The 20602-nt window shown below is 31.2% G+C and overlaps 1 pseudogene; it reads right to left on the reverse strand.

Moving 5' to 3' along the window:
- Positions 1 to 10343: 10343 nt before the first annotated feature.
- Positions 10344 to 13814, reverse strand: LOC150037860 (uncharacterized; annotated as a pseudogene).
- Between the last annotated feature and the right edge of the window lie 6788 nt (positions 13815 to 20602).

Raw genomic sequence — 20602 nt, forward strand, 5'->3', positions numbered from 1 at the left:
AAAAGTTGTTTAACTTTTCAAAGTAAGAGTTACTTTTGGGCAAACCTAAACAGTCACTTAGTTAAAATCATTAGCCGTGTTTTTTCTAAGTAATCTAAACCCTAGGTTCTTAAAATACTCAGTGGGAGGAAAAGATATATATGATATGTCAATTCCACTCACATTTCTCCCTTAATGTTCATACTGTGAGATTCATGCTTGGCCTCGTAGTACCCTGGGAACATCCCCCTTCGGATGGTGTTTGCATGTGTCAATATCAAGGTGGACGGAGAGAATATTTATAGTAAGTGAGTGGAGGATGTGTTTCAACATGTCATGCGATCTCTTTCATTGGTTTGCACCGTAAGATCTTCTTGTACAGCCTCATGGTCCCCTAGGAGCGTCCCCCTTTGGATGGTTTATACAGTCGGTCAATATCAAGGTGAACTCCAAAAATGAATAGGGTCACTTTAGTTTTTGCCCCAATCGGATTTTTTCACTTCGGATTGGCTGCTTGGGGTGGAACTCTATGATATAAAATGAAGGGTCACACTTATGGGAAATTGTTAAGCAAGTTAATGATTTCTTGACCAAATCAATGATGGCTAGTCGTTATAAGGACAAGAGTTGTTCTGGTGTTAATGACTAGTTGAGAGTGTCTCAATTCAGAGGAGGGATAAATTTACTACCCTTCGGTGGCTTTTGTCCTAAACCACTGAAGTGTCATTGCAAAATTAGATGTCATACGGGGTTCATTTAGATTTTGCTAAACCAGATTGGATTTTATTTTTAAATAGTACTTGCTAAAATCTAATATAGATCAATGTGTTTTGTTTTTCCAGCAACATGTCATTGTATGATTTTTCGTTAGTTGCCTCTTTTAATTTGACCGATTACATACATTGGAAAGAGTCTCTTAAAACATATTTCATGGTGAACAACCTCAAGTTTTTCATGGTTGAAGAGTGTCCTCAAGTCCCAGACCCTGATGCATCGCGAAATGTTTGTAATGCATATGAGGTGTGGATGAAGGCTAATTCGATGGCCTTACTTCACATTTTGGCTAGCATACCTGATGCATTAGCTAAAAGGGTTGAGAACATGGTCATTGCACGCCAGATCAGGGACTCGTTGCAAGAATTGTTTGAACGTCAGTTCTTACTTTTTGAGTAAAAAGGGATGGATGACAAAGAAACTAGTAGTATCAGTTCCCAAGATAATCTCTAGTCTTTCTTGAATGTCAGGGGACTAAAAGAGAAAGCAATTGCTGCTGACTTTGATGAAGTTCATCGATGAGAATTGTTCTCTAAAATGGAACTTAGAACTTATATAGATTCTGATACTGATCTCACTACTCTCCAGAAGAGAAAGAAGTCTAAAGACAGTAAATGTGATTTATTTATCTTGGAGACGTGTTTTGTAGAGAATGATGATTCTGCCTGGATACTTGATTTAGGTGCTACTAATCATGTAAGTTCTTCCTACCAAGGATTTAGTTCCTAGAAAAAGATAGAAGATGGAAAGTTGACTCTTCGCGTCAGTATTGGTGAGGTTCTTTCAGCTGTTGCTGTAAGCAGGCTGAAGTTATTTTTGGACAAGAAACGTTATCTGTTACTGGATAATATTTATGTAGTTCCTCATATCAAGAGGAACTTAATTTCAGTTTCTTGTTTGATTGAACAAGGTTATACCGTCTCATTTTCTGAGAATAAAGTATTTATTTTTAAGAATGGTATGGAGATTGGTTTTGGTTCAATGGAAAATAACTTGTATGTACTAAGGCCGTTAATCATAAAAGCCTTGCTTAATACTAAAATGTTCAGAACAACAACAATTGCAAAAAGACCAAAGGTTTTTCTTAAGGAAAATGGCCATCTTTGACATCTAAGGTTAAGTCACATCAATCTCAATAGGATTGAGAAGTTGGTGAAATGTGGACTTCTAAATGCTTTAGAAGAAAACTTTTTTCCGGTATGTGAATCATGCCTTGAAGGCAAAATGACCAAACGACCTTTTACTCGAAAGATTATAGAGCCAAGGAAACCTTGGAGCTTATACATTCAGATCTCTTTGGTTTGACGAGTATTAGAGCTCGAGGTGGGTATGAATATTTTATCTCTTTCATAGATGATTATTCAAGATATGAGTATCTATACCTAATGCAACATAAGTCTGACGCCCGTGAAAAGTTCAAGGAGTATAAGGCTGAAGTTGAAAACTTGTTAGGTAAGAAGATAAAAACCTTATGATTTGATCGTGGTGAAGAGTATACGGACTTAGAATTCCAGAATTATATGATAGTACATGGAATTACATCCCAACTCTCGGTCTCAGGCACACCTCAGAAGAATGAAGTATTAGAAAGGAGAAACAGAACCCTGTTAGATATGGTTCGGTCTATGATGAGTTATTCTCATCTTTTAGACTCGTTTTGGGGTTTTACAGTGGAGACTGCATGTTACATTTTGAACAATGTTCCCTCGAAAAGTGTCCCTGAAATACCTTTTGAGCTATGGAGAGGTCGTAAAGGTAGTTTACGCCACTTCAGGATTTGGGGATGTCCAACCCACATGCTAGTGACTAATCCTAAAAAGTTGGAACCGCGTTCGAAAGTTTGCCTCCTTGTAGTGTAAGAGTGTAAAAATATGTAGCAGAAGTAACAAGGATCAATAAGCATTCAAATTCACTAATTATGGCAGAAACTTAAGCATGCTCATCTAAATAAGAGGGTTTTAGATCATACCTTTGTAGAACTCTTCAAGATCTCGATTAATCAACAACAGTCTTCTCCAAAGATCACCGCGAACCACCTCAAGAAAAGTGTTTAATCTCCTGGATGTATTGAGAAAAGACCAAAAGGGTCAAAACAATCGATAACTTAGAAAAAGTGAATTTTTTAAAACTAAATCTCGATGGTTGATCTTGCCTAAGATCCACGAGAAAAACTAGTTTAATGACTTAAAAAAAACGTGCTAGTTTTAAAAGATGAAAAGTTGATGGTGCTATTTCTGAAAATTTCCCATGTTTGTATAGTAATTTTTTAACCTTCTTTCATTTATTTTAAACGTAATCAATCAATCGTAAAATGAAAAGTGGAGCACATTTAAATACGTTCTAAAAAATTATTTAAAAAATATTCTGTATATTATAAATAATAGAAAAAAATCATTACGATTGCAATAATTTTGATTATGAAACAGTAAACATAACCTTAGTATATTGTCATGTATTTTTTTATTCTTTGGGATAAATTAATTTGTGGTCTCTTGAAACTTTGTGCATAATGATTTTGATGTGTTACAACAATATTGTTATTTACATGTCAATCAGGTCATGGTGTTTAAAATGTAATTTTTTTTAAATAAAGAAAAAAGATTTGGAAAAGAGAGTATATTAGGGCCTGTATAGTAGACAACTCAGATTCTGTTTTATACTTTCAGAATATGTGTTTGGTTAGCATTTTGGATTCTATTTCCAAAAACTGTTTTCAGATTATGCATTCTGAAAGCAACTTTTCTATGTTTTCAGCATATCCAGATTTTGAATTTAAAATTTTAAAATGCAGAATTATATTAAAAATGATAAAAACAATAACAATTATATTATTTTATGTTATAAACTCGATTATTTTTGTTAAATTTAAAATATGTAATATATTGTATATATTATATGATATTACAAATAATGATTATACAAATTTTTTTACATAAAACAAGTTAAAAAATTAATTAGTAATGGTTTATATTCAACTTAGTATTTAATGAGTAACTAAATAGATCTTGAATGACATTTTGAAAATTTGTTTGAATCTACTACCAAAAGCATATATGAAAATATGAAATACAATTATGTTTTTATTGAATCTATTGTTTTCAAAATTCTGTTTTTAGATTATCTACCAAGCCTTTAATGATTAATACCATTGAGAGTTAAGCTCATTTTGACTTGATATTAATGTTTTATAATTTAATAACTGTTTAATTGCAATTTATACACATTATTCATTACATAAAAATTCAAAGTTATAAGTGTAATCTTGAACAGTATGTAATCGACATACAAGAGGATCATGTTAAAAAAATAAAAAAAAGAAAAGCTATTGTATATGGAAAAGGTCAGGTGTTCTATAGTAATAACACTATTGATACGATTCATTTTATAGTTGTTACAAATGATTAAATTTAAATCGTCCATGCAAAAATATGTGAGTGTATTATATACAATTAGTTTATATAAGACTCGTGAAATATATAGGCCCCATTTGGTTCGTGATTTGAAATTTTGTTTTTAAAAATAAAAATTTCCTAGAAAACGAGAACAAATTCTTTATTTTCACTATATTTGAAAATACGTTTGGTTCCTATTTCAAAATTTTAATTTTGAATTAAAAATTTGAAAATTGTGTTTGGGTGAGAATTTGAAGGTGCATATAAAAATTAATTGTGTATTTTTTTTTACTTATTTCTTATTAACAATTTCAATAAAAAGGAGTGTGTATATATATATATATATAATGTAGAATAGAATTAGACGTAATAATAAAAAGTTGTGTTGTGACATTGAGGAGCACGACGAGAACACGGATATGGTGAAAATATAATATAATAATATATTTATATAATGATAATAAATAAATGAAATATAATCTATAATAAAATAACTAAAATCATTACATAACTAAAATTATAAAATTGGATATGAAAATTAATGCAATTGTGAAGTGGATTTCTCACCAATGTGCATTACATTGAGATCTACCAAATGCCACTATTTATAGACAAAGTGGCAAATAAGATGTGGACTTACATGAACGCTAAACATGAATTATTACAAGGCACATGGACAATATAAAAAATGAAACATGACTTTTAGAACACTAAGCATTGGACATCTATTTTTATGATATCTACAATACTCCTTCTTAGATGCTCATATATATATGAAATATGTCTCGTTAAAACCTTACTAGGAAAAACCCAATGGGGAAAAACCCTAGTGAAGGAAAAAAAGTACATATTTCATATAATACATACTCCTAAATAAATACAATATATTTACTCCCCCTCATAAAATCATCACTTGAGATCTCTGAGTTGTCGTATTCCAATGTTGTGCACCAATTTTTCAAAAGTTGCAGTTGGTAATGCCTTTGTAAATAAGTTTGTTAGGTTATCATTCGAACAAATTTGTTGTACATTGATGTCACCTTTTTCTCAAGATCACGAGGGTAGAAAAGTTCCAATGAAATATGGTTTATTCTATCTCATTTAATATATCCTCATTTGATTTGGATTATACAAGTTGTGTTGTCTTCGTATAATATTGTTGGAAGAATTTTATTAGAAGATAAGCAACACGTTTCACGAATGTGCTGAGTCATTGACCTTAGCCATACACATTCTTGACTAGTCTCATGAATTGCAAGAATTTCAGCATGATTTGAGGAAGTGACCATTATGTTCTGTTTCACCGATCGTCATGATAGAGCGGTTCCTCTACATGTGAATAGATAACTTGTTTGAGATATAGCTTTGTGTGGATCAAATAAATATTTAGAATCTGCATAACCAACTTGATCAATATTTGAATAAAACAAACCCATATCAATTGTTCCTCGGAGATAATGGAGTATATGCCTAATTCTATTCCAATGTCTTTTTGTAGGAGAAGAACTGTATCTAACTAATAAATTTTGCTGAAAATGCATATCTAGTCTTGTATTATTAGGAAGATACATAAGTGTACTAATTGCACTAAGATATGGTACTTTAGGACCAAGAAGTTCTTCATTATCTTTTCAAGGTCGAAATATATCTTTCTTTATATCTAATGAATAAACTTCCATTGGAATATTTAATAGATGTGCTTTGTCCATATAAAATCTTTTCAAAATTTTTTCTGTATAAGTTGATCGATGAATAAATATTTCATCTATTAAATGCTCAATTTGAAAACCAAGGTAAAATTTTATTTTTTCGAGATCTTTCATCTCAAATTCTTTCTCAAGATATTCTATTGCCTTTGAAAACTCTCCAGGAGTTCCAATTGTATTCAAGTCATCAACATATACGGTTATAATAGCAAATTCTGATTGTGATTTCTTTATAAAAACACACGAACATATTGTATTATTTTCATATCCTTCTTTCAATAAATATCCACTCAGGCGATTGTACCACATCCGTCCTGATTGTTTCAATCTATATGGTGATCTCTGTAACTTTATTGAATGTCAATCTCAGGAATTTGATGTATATGTTTCAGATACCTTAAATCCTTCTGGGATTCTCATATAAATATCATTATCAAGAGATCCATATAAATATGCTGTTATTACATCCATAAGATGCATATCCAGTCTTTTATACATAGTCGAGTCAATTAAATACCTTAGCGTAATTGCATCCACAACTGGAGAATATGTCTCATAATAATCAATACCAGGTATTTGTGAAAAGCCTTGTGCAACTAGTCTTGCTTTGTATCTTGTGACTTTATTGTTTTTATTTCTTTTTTTTCTCAAATACCCATTTGTATCCCACATGTTTGACACCTTCTAGTGTTTGGACTACTGATCCAAAAACCTGCAATTTCAGATATAATATCAAGAGTAATATTATACGCAAAAAATGTTGTCAATAACTACATGAATTTGATTCCATCGTTTTCCTGTCATGACATAGTTTATTGAAATCTCATTATTATCTTTAGGTATTTCACTTTCCCCACTAGTCATGTCGAAGATTTATTCATGGGTATTTACATCCTCAACCAAGTATTTTTCACTATTAATTGTTTTTCGTTTTCGAGGATTTTTATCTTTGGAACCCATTGGTCTACCAGGTTTTTGGCATGTTCGAGACTCTTCAATGACAACTTATTGTGTTGGGATATCAATTTTTGATGGAACATTTGCAGTTAGTATATATGACTCAGTATAAATATTGGTAATTGATTTGCTATATTTTGCAAATGAATTATTTTCTGAATTTCAAGTTCACAATGATCTGTACGGGGATCTAAATGAGATAATAACGATACATAATTTCCTTTTCCAATTTCTTAATTCCTCTCCCTAATATTGGAAACTTTGTCTCATTAAAATGACAATCAACAAATCGTGCAGTAAATCCATCACCTGTCAGGGGTTCAAGATATTTAATAATTGATGAGTAATCATATCCAATATATATTTCTAACCTCCTTTGACGACCCATCTTAGTGTATTGTGGTGGAGCAATTGGAACATATACTGCACACCCAAAAATTCTCAAATGGGAAATATATGACTCATGACCATAAATTAATTGTAATGGCGAGTACTTATGATAAGCTACTGGCCTAATGTATACAAGTGATGCTGCATGTAAAATAACATGTTCCCATACAAATGAATGAAGCTTAGCTCTCATAAGTAATGGTCTTGCAATTAATTGCAAACGTTTTATGAATGATTATGTTAAACCATTTTGTATATGAACATAAGCTACATGATGTTCAAACTTATCCCAATTGACATATAATAATTATCACAAGTGGGAGATGTAAATTTACCAACATTATCAAGACGAATGGTTTTAATTGTGTAATCAAGAAAATGTACTCTTAATTTAATTATTTGAGCAAGTAATCTTACAAATGCAAGATTTCCACTTGATAATAAGCACACGTGTGACCATCTACTGGATGCATCTATTAATATCATAAAATATCTAAATGGTCCACTTGGTGGGTAGGTCCACATATATGACCATGAATTCGTTCTAAAAATGCAGCTGATTCAGTCTTCACTTTAGTTGGTGATGGTCTAATTATCAATTTTTCTTGAGAGCAAGCATCACATGATAATTCATTAGATTGAAGAATCTTTTAGTTCTTCAATGGATGTCCATTTAAATTTTCAATAATTATCCTCATCATTATAGATCTTGGATGACCCAATCGGTCATCCCAAATTGTAAATATGTTTGGATTCACGAACTTCAGGTTCATTGTTGCATATGTTTCAATTACTCATATATGAGTATATTATAATCCAGAAGATAAAGCAAACAACTCTTCCAATATACGTTTTTCATTTGAGACAATGGACATGATATATAGATATTCCACATTATTCTTACTATCAGTTTCAATATGATAACCATTGCAACGTATATCTTTAAAACTTAGAAGATTTCTTTTTGATTGACTAGAGAACAATGCATTGTCAATTGTAAATTTTGTTCTTCTAGGCAAAATAATATTTGCTTTTCTAAAACCTTCGATCAAGTTTGCAGAACCTGATATTGTACTTACTTTTTTTTTTCAGCATTGTCAATTTGGAAGAGTATTTTTTATTTGTAAGTATTGTGTGTGTAGTCGCACTGTTTGCTAAACATATATCTTATTTGCTCATTTTTGAAACACCAACATATGAAAATGATCCATGTTTCTTCATTAAAAGAAAATAATTACAATAAGAAAAACAACAATTAAAAATACAAAAGTTCACTAAAAAAATCATGAAGATAGATAAAAGAAGACAACAATATTAAGTCTAGATATTCTCAAAGTAAAAAAAAAAAAAAAAAGACACTTGATGTTCCACCAACTGTGCCAATCTTCTCTTTAGGAGATCCAAAGAAGTCAGCCACATCCAAATTTGTCGTGTGGGAAGGGTCGAATATGTCATTATCCTGGTATGCAAAATTTGCTTCCACATTTTTCTCTTTTTCCTTCAGAGAGGTTTGATAGAGGCCAACTAAGTGTTTTGACGTATGACAGGTATATGACCAATGTCCAGTCATTTCGCATCAGAAGCATTTATTTTCACAACTCTTTGAACTTTTATCTTGTGGAGCTTTTCCTTTGTGATCATCATTTAGTGTGTTTCTTTTGAAATTTAAATGATTAGAATGACCACCACGAAAATAATAATTATTTCTTCCTCTACCACGGTCATGACCTCAACCACGACCACGACCACCATCTTGACCACGATTATTAACATTCACAACATTCACTTCAGGGAATAGTGTTGTTCCAATTGGTCGAGATTCGTGGTTCTTCATCAATAACTCGTTATTTTGTTCGACCACGAGGAGACATGAAATTAGTCCAGAATATTGTTTAAAACCTTTCCCTCGATATTGCTGCTGCAAGAGCATATTCATGCATGAAATGTAGAAAATATCTTCTCTAACATATCAACTTCAGTAATTTTCTCTATGCATAACAACAATTTCGAATTGATTTTAAATAATGTAGAGTTGTAATCACTTACTGATTTGAAATCTTATAGCCTCAAGTGTATCCACTCATAACGAGCTTTAGGAAGAATAACCGTTTTTTTGATGATCATACCTTTCTTTCAAAATTTTTCATAAGATACAGAGATCTTTTATTGTAAGATACTCCATTTTCAATCCCTCGTGAGATGATGACGAAGAAAAATCATAGCTTTTTCTTTGTCCTGACTAGATGTCGTATTTTCTTCTTTAATTGTCTCCCTAGGATTCATAGCATCCAGGTGAATTTCGACATCAAGTACCCATGACAAATAATTATTTTCGTTAATATCAAGAGTGACAAATTCTAATTTTGTGAGATTTTTCATGGCAACACTATCATAAAATATTGTACTTATGTTAGAAATTTAATAGATATTGAATATACAAAATAACATTAAATTTATTAATTATAACACGAGGGAAAAACCGACATACCTTTAGTGGAGAAAACGACAGGAGCTCGTGCTGTTAACGTGTTGTGAAATTGAGGAGCACGACGGGAACACAGATAGGGAGAAAATATAATATAATAATATACTTATATAATAATAATAAATAAATAAAATCTAATCTAAAATAAAATAACTAAAATCATAAAATAACTAAAATTATAAAACTGAATATGAAAATTAATGGAATTTTGAAGTGGATTTCTCACCAATGTGTATTATATTGAGATCCACCGAATGCTACTATTTATAGACAAAATGGTAAGTAAGATGTGGACTTATATGAACGCCAAACACGAATCATTACAAGGCAAATGAACAATATGAAAAATGACACATGACTTTTAGGACACTAAGTATTGGACATCTATTTTTATGATATTTATAATAAGTTGTAATTTATTATAGTTTAACAAAAAGTAACAAGTCCTATTATTAATATAAATAGCAAAATGACTAGTAAAAAAAAAAGTGACACTACTATATCATACTTCATTTCAGTAGGAATTTACGATTGAAATTTCCAACCATGCCTATATATATTTCACTTTATAAAATGAAATATTAGATTAAGTAAAAATATTTTTGAGAAGTGTTAACCTGCCTTTGATTACTATAATCAAGTCACATAGCTCCTACAATATCATCTCTTATGGTATTCATTTGAAGTAGATTCTTGGCTCATATCCATATTAAGAACGTCTAGTCTATTGCCCATATTCTCACCATCTATCACTTCTAAGTCATTAGCTGTATATTCTTCAAACAATCGACCATCCATTGATTGGCTTCTAATAAAATTATGCAATGCACAACAAGCAATTGGTATCTTTCTTTGTTTCCTAATAGGATAGTTTGACATTAACTTAAGCATGGGAAATCGAGCTTTAAGTATTCCAAAGCAGAGTTCAATCACATTTTAAGGGCTGTTTGAGGTACTGAGATGATATAGGATGTGTAGAGTTCTGATCGAGTATGATGGAGTATGTTCAAGCATTGAGATGATATACGACACATAGAAGGAAAATGATGGTGAGATATAAAACACGTTCAAAAAATAGACCCACAAACAATTAAATCGGTGAGATAGGATAATGGGCCTCTAAACACTGAGATGATATAGGATGTGGGGATCTTTAGATATCTTCCTTTATCTCTATAATCTCGTAAGTGATATCTTCCTCCACGATATGGACTAAGAAAGCCAAAAATATTTGTATAACCAGAATCAACAACACAGTACTTACCTATTAAATAAAGTAATCATCATGTAATATATTAAAAATTAAAATTAGTAGTCAAAGTAAGCTTGACTTAGTAGTATTGACATGCACTCCGTCCCAAGAGATTGGAAGTTTAATCTCTCACCCTGTAATTGTTATACTAAATAAACAATTAAAATTAGTAAAATGTAGTAAAGAAGTTTTTGAAACCTTCGGATGGCATCGGAAAATTATTATCCTCTCTCCTTATAGCATCAATTAATATTCTTGAATTATTTGCAGTTCCTTTCCATCCAATGTATATAAAGATGGATAGCATGTTAAAGGAGCATGCACACATAATATTTTGAGTAACTTGAACTTTTCGATCTCGATAATGTGTTGGATAACTCCAACAAAATGGAATCAAAGTATTTATATCGAAAAAAGATTTTCTCATCTATTTCTTCCACAAACTTATTCTTACATATGTTTTGGTTAAACTTTTCTCATCAATTTCTTCCACAAACTTATTCTTACATATGTTTTGGTTAAACTTTTCTCATCAATTTCTTCCACAAACTTATTCTTACATTGATTATCAAAATGCTTGGTACAATATATTTTGGTTAAACAATTTTAATCATTCCCAGTTCATAATGTTTGACAAAACATGTATTCAAAATTTTCCATTATGGTTTAATGATTGGTGGAATATATTCGACTTTAATGAAACTATTCTGCCATACCCAATTCTTGAAAGTTTTAAATACTTTTCAAATAATTTCTCAAATTCTTTTAACTCAACTTTACGTTTTTCAAATTATTTTCATCTGGCATGGATCTTTGGCTTCATATTATGGGTATAGGTGGAAAATCAATTTTCCACCACATTTTTCGAAGCAGTAGTTGTGTTAAATTTGTTCCACCATTTGATTATGTATGTTCGAAAAAGATGGATGGAAGATTCCATTTGATTCTATGATTGAGTGATTCCAGCCAAAGATCCATGCCAGATGAAAATAATTTGAAAAACGTTAAAAGAATTTGAGAAAATATTATTTGAAAAGTATTTAAAACTTTCAAAAATTAGGTATGGCAGGATAGCTTCATTAAGGCCGATAACTCAATTCCTGAAACAATCCAAAAAACATTTCCATCAAATTTTCATCAAATTTTCATTTCATTCCAAGTCATCCACAAAAAACTCATTTATTCTATCAATTTATTCTTGTTGATAGCGATTCAATTGAAATCACTCATAATAGAAAAAAAGACGATCCCAACAAAATTCGATTACGAATTGTTAGGATTGGTATAATATGTTTTGGCTAAATAATTTTAATCATTGATTCATAATTTTTGACAAAATATGTATTCAAAATTTCCCATTATGGTTTAATATTGGTGAGATATATTCGATCTTAATGAATCATATAAAGATTGAAGATTGTTTAGTCCCATGTAATTTTTATGAGGTTTTTTTCAAAATATTTAGTAGGTATTAAATCTTCTTGTATATAGTTTTGATCAACCATTGAGTCGATTAAGACCTTAGAAGTTAAATGGTATTCCTTATTTATGACAAGATTAATAATAGAGTACTATTTTTAGAATAATAATAATAATAATAATAGTAAAACTGAAGGATATGTTACAATTTATTTATTTTTACTTACTTTAAACAAAGGGTAGTATTCGTAATTCTTTGTAATTTCTTGAGGAGTGACTCTAATATCAAGTGGCTGAATAATAGTGGTAACCAACTTACATAAAGCCTTTAACACCCTATTAAATTAACGTGAAATTGTCTCTTGAGAGTGCTGAAATCCTTCTAATAAAATTCGATTACGTGCATTATGACCTACTCTAATAAAAAAACATGCCAAATACTTATAATTCTATCGTCTTGTAAATAATCTAATGACTTCAATCTTTGATACAATGCCCTAAATGTACATCGATTCGGTCGAAAACAGTCATAAATCCTACCCAGATGTCGGTTTAATAACTCGATAATAGATTCATGACTTGATAAGGTAGATGTTCGACAAAGTTAGTCAATTCCTTAAATAATATCATTTTCTGAGAGGATGTTGATGATCATGTATCATCTTGCATTATACTGGATGCTTAGTATTAAAATAGTAGTCATATATTCAAATAAATATTAATCATATGAACAATTCTTATAGCATGTTAAGCAAACATTATAATCAAAATATAAAATGTCAAACAAAACCAATTAATTCATTAAAAAAAAAAAAACATCATGGTTGAATATTAGGACCCATAATGTAACGAATATTCTCTTCGTCCATCAACATAAACATGGTCCTCCATTCAAGTAAAGTAAACTTTGTGCAAGCTCTAGCATATGATGCTTTATCTAGATTAGAGATGAAGTTCAATTTTTTCATGCATTTTTTGATTGAACCTGTTACGAAATCAACAATTAAAGAACACAAAAAGGAACGTAGAGATAGAGGAGATTGACACACAGATATATGTGGTTCACTAACGGTGTGTTAGCGAGACCCCATACTTGGTTGTTCGAAGCGCCAACAAACAAATTCAAAACATTCCAACAAAACCTTTTAAAATACTTACTCCTATAAATTCAAAGCTTCTTGTTTAGCAGCCCTTCTAGTCATTTTTTCATTCATTGATTCAGTCCATATTTCCAAAGCAGCATTGACACTAGAATATGTTGGTCAATAGGAGGATCCATACTACAATGTTGGTCGGGCCTTAGAAGTTTGGAGTTCACTGTCTTCATTCACCTTTTCTTGACATATTTCAACTTCTACATGAGCACCAGAACCAATAAAATCTTTCTCCGATTCTCTTTCTTCATCGGAACTAAGTGGAACTTGAGTTGATGCAGAACACATTTGTCCAGTTGCAGTCATGTTATTGAAAATTTCTCCAAGTATGTTATTATGTTCACATCCTTTCTTGTGAAATCTTTTTCCAAATTGATTTTTCTGTAAATAATGAGCATAAATTATAAACTATAAGCTTAAGTATTTATTAATCACTATCAACTAATAATTAAGGAAGTTTGCTAGATAATTGTTTACCTTCAAATAAGTTGTCCAAATGTCTTCTAGTGAATTAATTGTATTATTGGCAGGATGTTGGGTTTTATACCCTAAAACTCGTAGATAGTAAATGTAAATAATGGATCATCATCAATAAAGAGTTGATGTTACTTCAATAAGTATTATTAATTGTATTATATTCTATTTTGTCTTAATAACCCTAAATCTAATAAATTAACGTCCTAGGCTGTTTTATGAGTCTTGAATTGTATGTGGAGACATACAGGGATCAATGTTCAAGATATAGCCTAATATAGTATAGGGATAAGGGTGGATACCTTAACCTAGTGACACTATGGATACGACGCACTTTGTATTTGATACAAACACAATGATCTAATGCATTCATGTAGGTGACATGCAAGTGAGGGTATCCTATGCAATGAGTTTGCATAAGTCCAAACTACAAAACAGTAACCACTGGATGTAACATTATTGACTAGTTAGATTTCTATTTCAATAGGATAACCTAGGTAACTTAGTCTTTATTCTGAGTGTATTATGAACTCTTGTTCACGAGGGATTGTCCTTTAATTTGCATGTGTGAGAGTGGCCAGTTTTCCGACTCAATAAGCCTACCATTTTGGGGACAAGATAGAGCAGGAGTTGAGAATATAATAATACAAGATGCATTTCGCTCCTTCTTGACTTTAGGGTAAGTAGATGAGTGTTCCCTTAAGTGGTGTCTCTAGGACTTGAACAGAGGACCCTACACTCTCAATGGCCCGAGAGGGATTTTTGTTTAATGGTTGGACCATAAATAGATTGTTCATTAGAGAAGCACTAGTACTAAATGATACAGAGGTAACCCAGGGGTAAAACGGTAGTTTGACCCAATTGGTGTTACAAACACTCATGAAAGACTAATTTGCTGTCATTGGTCTATATCCATGGACACAGAAATATATATGCAGTGAGAAGAGTGCAGTTGTGGGTCTTTAGTGGAGTGTACCCACAGTTTGTTGAGATTGGTGTCCTAATTCTCCTGGAGTCTCGTAGTTTAATTTGTAAACTTTGTACATATTGTTATTAATAAAATAAGAGTTATTTTATTTACATTTACTCATATCTAATAAACAAAGATCCATGGTTATTGTATGTAAACTTAAGCATGTATATGAGATATACAAATGGATCATGCCTTAAGTAATAACCTAAAAATATATGTAGTATAAGGCTATAGGGCGGATACCTTATCCTTGTGACACTACGGATACAACCAGCTTTGTAGAGGTTCACAAGTGTTGTGAACTACTACAGATGGTCTAATCCTGACCATTCATGTGGAGACATGCGAGCGGGGATGTCCTATACAAAGAGTTTATATAAGACTGGACTGCGAGATGATTCGTCTTTTTATATAACGCCGTTGATACTTGAGACTTACATCTCACCTAAATGACCATAGGTGACATGATCTTAATCCTGAGTGTGTTTGGAACTCTTGCCTTTGAGGGCAGTCTTTTGATTAGTAAGAGTGAGAGTGGCCAGATTGCCAACTCAAAAAGCCTACCATTTTGGGGATTTGTCTGATTGGGGAGCTGGGAACTCAGTTACACAAGATGGAAGTCACTCCTTCGCCGAAGTAGGGTAAGTAGATAGATTGCTCCCTTAAGAACTGATTCCGGATCTTGAACATAGTGGTCATAACTTCTCTTTGGAAGATAGAACTCAGTCATAGTAGAACTATGACTTATTTCATTAGAGAAATTAGTGGTACTTAAGAAGTTAGATGTAACTACAGGGACAAAACGGTAAATTGGCCCAACTGTACTTATGAACGATCTATGAAGAGTTATCGCATGGTTGATTGGTTGATATGGACACAGAAATATATTTGTAGTGAGGAGAGTGCAGCTGTCGATCTTTAGTGGAGTATCCGACAGTTAACGAATGGTGGATCTCGTGACTAAAGAGCTTAGTTAGTTATTCACATACCATTGGAGCTTCAAGTTACAGGTCCATAAGGTCTCATTGGTAGCTCAATGGATTCAAGTTGAGAATCAGTTATTGGGGTTAGTTTGAAGTGTTCAAATTAACAAGAGAAAATTCAATTATATATGATATAATTGGTGTGGTGTATGAGATACATCAAGTGGAGGATTAATGTAAATATGATTTACATTAAGTACTATAAAATAGAACCATCATCAATAAAGAGTTATGATGTTATTTCAATAGGTGTTATTGATTGTGTTATATTCTATTTTGTCTTAATAACCCTAAATCTAATAAACTAACACTGTAGGTTATCTTATGAGTCTTGAATTGTATGTGGAGACATACAAGGATCAATATTCAAGATATAATCTAAAGGGCTTATAGTATAGGGATAAGGGTGGACACCTTATCCTAGTGACACTATGGTTACCGTCAAATGTAATTTGTATTTGATACAAACACAATGATCAAATACATTCGTGTAGGTGACATGCGAGTGAGGGTATCCTATGCAATGAGTTTGCATAAGACCAAACTGCGAAACAACAACCACTAGATGTAACATTATTGACTAGTTAGGTTTCTGTTTTAACAGGATAACCTAGGTAACCTAGTCTTATTTCTGAGTATATTATGAACTCTTGTTCACGAGGGATTGTCCTTTAATTTGTATGGGTGAGAGTGGCCAGTTTGCCAACATTAAGCCTATCATTTTGGGGACAATACCGAGTAAGAGCTAGGAATAATAGAAGATGCATTTCGCTCCTTCTCGACTTTAGGATAAGTAGATGATTGTTCCCTTAAGTGGTGTCTCCAAGACTTGAACAGAGGACTCTACACTCTCACTGGCCCGAAAGGGGTTTTTGTTTAATGGTTGAACCATATGTAGGTTGTTCATTAGAGGAGCACTGGTACTTAAGGATGCAGAGGTAAACCAGGGGTAAAATGGTAGTTTGACCCAATTGGTATTACAAACACCCGTGAAGGACTAACTTGTTGTCATTGATCTATATCCATGGATACAGAAATATATCTACAGTGAGAATAGTGCAGCCGGTCTTTAGTGGAGTGTACTCACAGTTAATGAATATTGAATAATTTGTTTAATGAGTTTATCCAATTAATCTCATATTGTTGGAGCTTTTGACTTGTAGGTCTATGAGGTCCCCTCCCTAGCTCGTAAAGGGAATTGAGGTACTTATGTCTTAAATTGAGTTTGAAATATTCAAATTCACTTAGGGAAATAATATAATGTATAATGATACATTGTAATATAAATTTTATATTTTAATTAAACTTTATAATATAAAGTTAATTTTGGATATGATCCAAAATTAAATATTTGAAGGAGTTCAAATATTATTAGATTCATATTAAAACTATAGGTTAAAATTAATGCGTATTTGATGCACATTAAAACTATAGGTTATGAGAGGAATACAATTGAATATGATTCAAATGTAGGCTAAATTAAATATTTGATATTTAATTTGGTAATTATTTAATTGTAGAATTAAATAATTATTTAATTTAATTAAAACTATAGGTTATGTGAGAGATGTTTCATTTAATATGATTTAAATGAAATCATTAATTAAATTAGGTTTAATTATTGATTAATTTAATTAATTAAATTAATTAATCAGATAGCTCCCATGTAGGGGAATTGTCTGAAAAGTGGGTGATCCCACGTTCCTTTCTCTCTCTATTGATAAAAAAAAAATGCAGAGAACACAGATTCTACAAAAGAGTTCTAGAATCGTCTCTCTCATTTTCTCCCTCTCCAATCTCTATTATTTTTCTAGTTCCCACAAACCGAATTTTACACCTCAAATATGAGAATAGGAGAGAAACCTTTTGGTGGTGTTTATTACAACCCCAAGAAGGTTTGGTGATTTTCAATCGAGGTTTCTACAAAAGTATGTAATTTTACCATTTTCTCTGTAGATTTAATTTTAAGGACGCTCAACCTAAGTTTTAATTTTAGAGTAGACTAATTTTTTTTCTTATCTATGTATTATTTCTGAATTGACGGTGTATGGGTATTTTAGAAATCCTAAATTATAACGATTTTAGTTCTGTGATTTCCACTGCATTAGGGCTTTATTCCCTACAATTGGTAACAGAGCCAGGTTGTTATATTAGTTTAGGTTTTTTGAAATTTGCACTGGGTTATTGGTACAGAAAAAGTACTGGTATAGAATTTAGATAAAGTTTTTATCAGTTCAGCCCTCACTTTCTAAACTAATATTTTGGTCTGGAACGAAGAAAAAGTATTGGTACAAAATAAGTTCAAAAGCGATCTAGATAGTTTGGTTAAATGATTTTCAATTGTAGTGTATTTGTTTTTAAGTTTAGTGTATTTGTTGGGTGTAGTTTGGAAACTAATTAAACTATATTTGTAGGTCACATAAATGTCCTGTCGGAAGTATCGCCAAAAACTTTCAAAAGATCTTTGATGACCACAAACTCTCATCTGAATTACAGTGTAATTAATTTTTCTTTAACCCTAAAATGCCCCCATCTGGATTTTCAATTCTGTTGCAACTAATTCAAATCAAATGTAATCTTTTTAAAAAATCTAATATATATATATATATATATATATTTTCAAATATCATATTTGATCTTATCTCGAATTTCAAATTTTATTTTATCTAATTTTTCAATTTTCATCTTTTTCTCACTGATTTTATTTTTTGTTTTCAATCAATGACAAGTCTACTTTGGAGGTTTGACTTAACCAATCAAATCCATTGGTGCGTAGACAAAAAGACTCGACTTAATCAACCATCGGCCAAGAGTTCAGGTTGCAGAGTCTCTTCTTTCCAAAGTGATTCTTATTGAGCCATTATGAAAAGGTAGACCAAGCATATGAAAGATATTGACATTAACCAATTTGTCACACCATTGTTGGTGGAGGAGCCCATTTCGGAGAGGAAAATGATGACAACTTGGTTGGAGAAGAGGTCAGTGAGAGTCTGGCCAATTGATAGTCTCTAGATGTTTGTTTTAATTACAATGTAATTACGAATATTTCTTAATAAGTCAATTGCAATCTCATTTTATATAGTTGGAGGTTGTTTAGACTTTTATAAATTCTTTATTTTTAATTTTTAATTTTTTTACCATTTTTATGAATGAACCGATGATTTGCAATTTTTACAAATAAAAAGTTAAAATCCACTATTTTGTCTTCGATTTTTGCTTCTTTCCTCCATTTTTTCATTTTATTTTCTCTCGGTTTTTGCTTCTTCCTCCCCCCCCTTTATATATTTTATTCTTTTCTTTATTTTTTATTTTCTTTCATTTCCTTCTTTTTTCCTTTCTTTTTCTTTTTCTTTTTTCTTTTTTAATTTTCTTTTCTTTCTTCGGTTTTTGCTTATTACTTTTTCTCTATTTTCTTTCTTCCGTTCTTGCTTATTCCTTTTATTTATTTTTATTTTCTTCTCTTTCTCCGATTTTTGCTTCTTCCCTTATCTTTTTTTATTATTTTATTTTATTTCTTTTCTTTTTCCCATTTTTTGTTTCTTCTCTTTTTCTTTTTGTAGTTTTTCTTTCATTTATCCGGCTTTTGCTTTTAAAAATTTTCTTTCCTTTATTTGAATTTTTTCTTCTTCTCCATTTTTTTTCACAAGAATTATTCTGTATGCAGGACTTGAAAGTACTCAATTGCTTAACACCAACAAGCCAATCATCAAATTTGATTATTATAACAAATGATAAATATAAATAGCAAGTGAAAGTCTATGATTGATAGCTACTAATATTTTCTATCATTAATAGCTTAATCTTTGATTATATTTTCGTAGTTAATAGCCACTTATAGAAATCTATCATTGATAGCCAACTTAGTGAGTTTAATTAATAAAGTTGAATCTCGAACTAAAATGTAAGTGGAATGCCTAGAAGTTATCACTAATAGCATGTTTATCAATGATATAAGCTATCATCGAAAAGAAAAGGGACTTATAAATGTTTGGGAAGGACAAGAAAGGGGCAAAAAGGTGTTCAGTGGCTATGATTGATAGAAGCTACTACTGATAGCATATTACCAGTGATATAAGCTAATACTAATAACATGTTATCGATGATAGAAGCTACCACTGATAACACGTTATCGGTGATAGAGTACTATCACTGATAGCATGATATCAGTGAGATCATTGATAGCATCTTATTAGTGATGCTATTAGTGAAAGAAACTATCACTGATAACCACAATATGAGTGATGTTAGTGATATCGGTGATAAAATTTAGGTGATATCTATATATCGAGTTTATTTCAAAGGTGATAACCAGTTATAGAAGTCTATCATTGATAACCTTAAGTGTTAATATTTCAAGGTTGATTCTAATTGATGAAAGTCTATCACTGATAATGACTGAAGGTGTTATCAGTGATAGTTATGATAAAAGATTATTAGTGATCACTACTACGGTAATCAAAGTTGTTAGTCTTATTTCAAAGTTGATCACTATTTATAATCTATCATTGATAGCCCTGATAGCCTTAAGTAGTAATATTTCAACGTTGATTCCAATTGATGAAAGTGAATCAATGATAGCTAATAATAATTGATAGCAAATTAAAAGCTAATATTTCAAGATTGTATTAATTTTTCTCAAATTGAAAGTTATCGTTGATAGCAAC

This window comes from Benincasa hispida, chromosome 2 (assembly GCF_027475165.1).
Source record: "Benincasa hispida cultivar pf3 chromosome 2, pf3_genome.v1.1, whole genome shotgun sequence".
In the NCBI taxonomy this organism is placed as follows: Eukaryota; Viridiplantae; Streptophyta; class Magnoliopsida; order Cucurbitales; family Cucurbitaceae; genus Benincasa; species Benincasa hispida.